The sequence below is a fragment of the Babylonia areolata genome, chromosome 13 (genome assembly GCF_041734735.1).
Source record: "Babylonia areolata isolate BAREFJ2019XMU chromosome 13, ASM4173473v1, whole genome shotgun sequence".
Classification (NCBI taxonomy): domain Eukaryota; kingdom Metazoa; phylum Mollusca; class Gastropoda; order Neogastropoda; family Buccinidae; genus Babylonia; species Babylonia areolata.
Window position 1 is genome coordinate 33,993,581 of NC_134888.1, and position 6,000 is coordinate 33,999,580.

Consider the following 6,000-nt stretch of genomic DNA (forward strand, 5'->3'; position numbering starts at 1 on the left):
TTCCGTTTCACTTGATCTGTCTGCCATTTTGTCTGTCATTACCCCTCCCCCCCCCCCTCTCTATCTCTCTCTCTCTCTTGTGTGCAAACATGCACTGCGCGCCAACACATATTCACCGAGTATTATATGCGGAGAATGTGTTTGACACTTGGGACAATGTGGAGAGAACAGTAGGGACAGTATGTGGAGAACAGAAGGGACAGTGACGGCATGGGGAGAACATGGTGGACGGTATGGGGAGAATAATGACAGTATGGGGAGAATAGTAGGGACAGCGTGGGGAGAACAGTATGGGGAGAACAGTAGGGACACTATGTGGAGAACGGTAGGGACAGTATGGGGAGAACAGTAGGGACAGTATAAGGGAAGCATGGACAGTTTGTTGAGAATATTGGAGACAGTATGGGAAGAACAGTAGAGACAGTATGGGGAGAATAATAGGGACAGTATGGGGAGAACAGTAGGGACAGTATGGACAGTGTGGGGAGAACAGTAGGGACAGTATGGTGAGATCAGTAGGCGCAGTATGGGGAGAACAGTAGGGACAGTATGGACAGTGTGGGGAGAACAGTAGGGACAGTATGGTGAGATCAGTAGGGACAGTATGGGGAGAACAGTAGGGACAGTATGGACAGTATGGGGAGAACAATAGGGACAGTATGGTGAGAACAGTAGGTGCAGTATGGGGAGAACAGTAGGGACAGTATGGACAGTGTGGGGAGAACAGTAGGGACAGTATGGTGAGATCAGTAGGCGCAGTATGGGGAGAACAGTAGGGACAGTATTGGGAGAACAATAGGGACAGTATGGACAGTATGGGGAGAACAGTAGGGACAGTATGGACAGTATGGGGAGAACAGTAGGGACAGTATGGGGAGAACAATAGGGACAGTATGGGGAGAACAGTATGGACAGTGTGGGGAGAACAGTAGGGACAGTATGGGGAGAATAATAGGGACAGTATGGGGAGAACAGTAGGGACAGTATGGGGAGAATAATAGGGACAGTATGGGGAGAACAGTAGGGACAGTATGGGGAGAACAGTAGGGACAGTATGGGGAGAACAGTAGGGACAGTATGGGGAGAACAGTAGGGACAGTATGGGGAGAATAATAGGGACAGTATGGGGAGAACAGTAGGGACAGTATGGGGAGAACAGTATGGACAGTGTGGGGAGAACAGTAGGGACAGTATGGGGAGAATAATAGGGACAGTATGGGGAGAACAATAGGGACAGTATGGTGAGAACAGTAGGCGCAGTATGGGGAGAACAGTAGGGACAGTATGGACAGTGTGGGGAGAACAGTAGGGACAGTATGGTGAGATCAGTAGGCGCAGTATGGGGAGAACAGTAGGGACAGTATTGGGAGAACAATAGGGACAGTATGGACAGTATGGGGAGAACAGTAGGGACAGTATTGGGAGAACAGTAGGGACAGTATGGGGAGAACAGTAGGGACAGTATGGGGAGAACAATAGGGACAGTATGGACAGTGTGGGGAGAACAGTAGGGACAGTATGGGGAGAACAATAGGGACAGTATGGACAGTGTGGGGAGAACAGTAGGGACAGTATGGGGACAACAATAGGGACAGTATGGGGAGAACAGTAGGGACACTATGGGGACAACAATAGGGACAGTATGGGGAGAACAGTAGGGACAGTATGGGGAGAACATGTGGGACAATATGGGGAGAAAAATAGGGACAGTATAAGGAAAACATGGACAGTTTGGGAACAGTAGTGGGGACAGTATGGGGGGAACAACAGGGACAGTATGGGGAGAACAGTAGGGACAGTATGGGGAGAACAATGATGGGGAGAACAGTAGGGACAGTATGGGGAGAACAATGATGGGGAGAACAGTAGGGACAGTATGGGGAGAACGATAGGGTCAGTGTCGGGAGAACGATAGGGACAGTATGGGGAGAACAATATTGATAGTATAAAGAATACATGGTGGACAGTATGGAGAGAATATTGGGGACAATATGGGGAGAACATTAGGGACAGTATGGGGAGAACATTAGGGACAGTATGGGGAGAACAAAAGGGACAGTATGGGGAGAACATGTGAGACAATGTGGGGAGAACATATGGGACAATATGGATAGTGTGGCGAGAACATGTCGGACAGTATGATGAGAAGAATGAGGACAGTATGTGGAGAACATGTGGGACAATAGGGACAGTTTGGGGAGAACATGTGGGACAATGGGGACAGTATGTGGAGAACATGTGAGACAATAGGGACAGTTTGGGGAGAACATGTGGGACAATAGGGACAGTTTGGGGAGTACAGTGGGACAATAGGGACAGTTTGGGGAGAACATGTGGGACAATGGGGACAGTATGTGGAGAACATGTGGGACAATAGGGACAGTTTGGGGAGAACATGTGGGACAATAGGGACAGTTTGGGGAGAACATGTGGGACAATAGGGACAGTTTGGGGAGAACATGTGGGACAATAGAGACAGTATGGGAAGAATATGTGGGACAATAGGGACAGTTTGGGGAGACCACTTGGGACAGTTTGTGGACAACACGTAGGACAATAGGGACAGTTTAGGGAGACCATGTGGGACAATGGGGACAATATGGGGAGAAGATGTGGGACAATGGGGACAGTTTAGGGAGAACATGTGGGACAATATGGACAGTTTGGGGAGAACATGTGGGACAATAGGGACAGTATGGGGAGAACACGTATGATAATAGGGACAGTTTAGGGAGAACATGTGGGACAATACAGTTTGGGGAGTACAGTGGGACAATAGGGACGGTATGGGGAGAACATGTGGAACAATGGGGACAGTTTGGGGAGGACATGTGGGACAATGGGGACAGTTTGGGGAGGACATGTGGGACAATAGGGACAGTTTGGGAAGAACATGTGGGACAATAAGGACAGTTTAGGGAGAACATGTGGGACAATAGGGACAGTTTGAGCAGAACATGTGGGACAATAGGGACAGTATGGGGAGAACATGTGGGACAGATTAGGCAGAACATGTCGGAAAGTTTGAGCAGAACATGTGGGGGTAATAGAGACAAAATGGGGAGAACAGTTAGGATGTGGAGAGAACAGTAGGGAAGGGAAGGGGTTTAAGGTGACAAGCGGGGCAATACGGACAAGATAGGCGAAGACCTTTGGGAAAATATGAGAAGTATGGGGGAACACGTGGAAGTGGGTACGACAATAAATATAGGACACATACACTTCCAGGCCTGCGAGCATACACAGAATGCGTGCGTGAAAATGCTAAGTAGATGGTGGAAAGATGCATAACATAATACAGGAACAGCACATTTTCTTTTTCACTGCAGTCAGTGTTTTATTCAGTGAAATAGGCCAATAGTACAACAAAATTCTGTTCATGTGGTTATAAGAGTGAGCAAACTAATACTATATACACTATACATCGTGAATTCTTCAGGAATGCAAAAAATCTATTCGGTGCACGTTATAAACGATTCTAATTGAGAAAATACTCTGTCCTTTATACACCTTGAACAGTTAAACCAGATCACGAGTTCAACAAGTTCTGGGATATACACGCTTCCAGACTGACAATTCTTAAACATTTGAATAAAAAAAAAAAAAAAAGTCTTAATTGTCCCATTCACATTGAGCCACTGGATGTCGTGGTGTTCAGTCACGTGTCAGGCGCTGTAGCCATAATGTTGGTGACTGATGTGAATGCTGACACTGAAGAGCTAGTTTCGCATTCTTCCACAACACCAGATGTTACACTGCGCGGTGAATGGACGGTCATTTCAACAGGCATTCGCTGAACTCATCTCACTACTTCAGAAAGGAATGGAAAAGATTTTATTCTACATTGTGTGGTAAACGCTTCCTCTGCCACTGTCGACGTTTCTCCTCACAAGACACACATGCGCGCACCCTCTCTCTCTCTCTCTCTGTCATGCACTCATATACGCGCATGCTGGTTTCCACGTTTGTTCATATGACACGTTAAAAAGAAATCATGAAGGTCCCAATTCTGTAAATTGAAGTGTACTTGTGAATCACCAGATATGCATCAGCATCACCTCTTCCATTGTGCGTAAAGTTTTACTAAAGTATGACAAGAATAACGTTTATGTTCTCATAAGATATTTACAGTGTACAGGTTGTGACACCTGCAGCATCCATACCCTGTCTCCCTTCCCTCCCCCATCCCTTCAATCCCCTTTCCACTGTTCATTCAGTCATGCCATGCCGACACCATTCACTGATCACTGTCCCAGGGACAATCAATGCAATCAGCCAGTTGGAGAAATACTGGTCTATGTCTTTTAACTTTGGGTCCCCTCCCCTCCTCCCCCCCCTTCCCCCTTTACTATTTTGTCACATATATTTTGTTGTATTGTTTGATGAATATATTTGGTATTGTTTGATGAATATATTTGGTCGAAATGGTGTGTCTTGGCCCACATAAGTGATAATGTTTGTCAGGGATTTTGTTTCAGAGATTTGTCAGTTGATGAAATACTGAGGAAACTGTATAAACACTAGTTATGCGGAACTGTAGAAATGATATGTGTTGTTGCTGTGTTGAGTTAGCTAGTTTCTGGTCAGCAACTCCTGAAGCTGGTTTTGAAGTATTACCTACTTATTTTGTTTATTAGACAATGACCAGATCCACAGGCTAACACTGTGTCAGTGTGTGTTGAGGATTTTTCATGTGTGTGTGCACATGGGTGTAACAGCAAAATGTTATGGGACACATATTTGGCTTGTTGTTAGTTGTGATCCCATGTAAAGTAGTTGTGTTATGTGCCAGTGGTATACTTTGTGCAAAGTGGGAAGGCACATTGTGATGTGGTTAAAGAGTTGGTAAACACTGAGAGCACTGAATCAGTCCTGTGTTGTTTATACATGGTTTGGTGTTTGCCAGAGACATTGTGGAGAAAAAGTGGAAAGTTGTATTGGTCTCCACTTTGTCTCCACAAAGCGTCCCTGTAGATTTGTTCACTTCATCAGGTGTGCTGCTTAATGTAGGGTGAACTGCTTAATTTAGGGCTTTGTGCTGCGACCCTCCCTATTTCTCAACCCTTCTGTTCCTCTTGCCCCCTATCCCTCCTCCCAATTCCCACCCCCCTTTTATAAAGAAATAGATATCAATAAACAGCTGTAGAGTTGACTGTTGTTATATAATGAACAGATTGTTTTTGTTGTATTCCATTAGTACCAAGCATCTACATATACCCAGTCTTAATAAGCGGCTGTTTTGTTTTCTCTCAGCGGAATTTACTCTAACTCATTGCGTTTTTTACTTCAAAGGATACCGTTCATATTTGTAATAGCCTAAGGTTTTGCAGGTTTTGAAGAGATTTGATAGGACTTACAAACCATGAACTGCAAGCATGTGAAGGATTGCATGTGCGGATCTGATTACTGCAAAGGACGAAGTGTATTGAAAATGGTAACCGGGCTGACATTCAGTCATTTCCTAGGTGATAGAAATGATTTCAACCAACTGAGAATGAAGAAGCACCAACGCCAACGAAATACACCCCCTAACCCCTTCCGCCCGCCCCCCCCCCCACCATTCCCTCCCTCCCCCAGCTTTCCCCCCCCCCCCCCCCGCATGCCCCCACTCCCCCCCTCCCCCCCCAAAAAAGGAAAAAAATAATACACACAAAAACAAAAAACAACAGGGAAATGGAATGATTCTGTGCATATTATAGTCAAGGTGAAGCCGCTGAGAGTTGGAGAGGGGGGGGACGGGGGGTGACTGAGTATTGGAAACAAAACCATTTAACAATAGATCACCCTCCACCAATGAGAATTACTGACAGCTGTACAGCATATTCCAGTATCTCAACCTTCGAGACATGACTGTACTATCGGCCAGCATTCCTCACTGACGTTTTCATAAAGAAGTCTGTCTTTTTTTTTCTTCTATTTTATCTCCTTTTCTTGTGTAGGTTCTTATAGTTCTTTTCTCTTGTTGAATGCACGGTTCATTCATGTCATTTGATTCTTTTT

The 6,000-nt window shown here is 45.5% G+C and overlaps 1 protein-coding gene and 1 long non-coding RNA gene across 9 annotated transcripts in view; both read right to left on the reverse strand.

Moving 5' to 3' along the window:
* The window catches only part of LOC143289228 (uncharacterized), a 62,788-nt gene that overhangs the window by 21,868 nt on the left and 34,920 nt on the right, over window positions 1-6,000 (reverse strand). The window lies entirely within an intron of this gene.
* The window catches only part of LOC143289226 (uncharacterized), a 32,853-nt gene continuing 30,164 nt past the window's right edge, over window positions 3,312-6,000 (reverse strand). For all 8 annotated transcript variants that reach the window (XM_076598188.1, XM_076598189.1, XM_076598190.1 and 5 more), the window contains one exon: window positions 3,312-6,000. This exon is cut by the window's right edge and continues 299 nt beyond it. The gene's annotated coding sequence lies outside the window, so the exon portion shown is untranslated.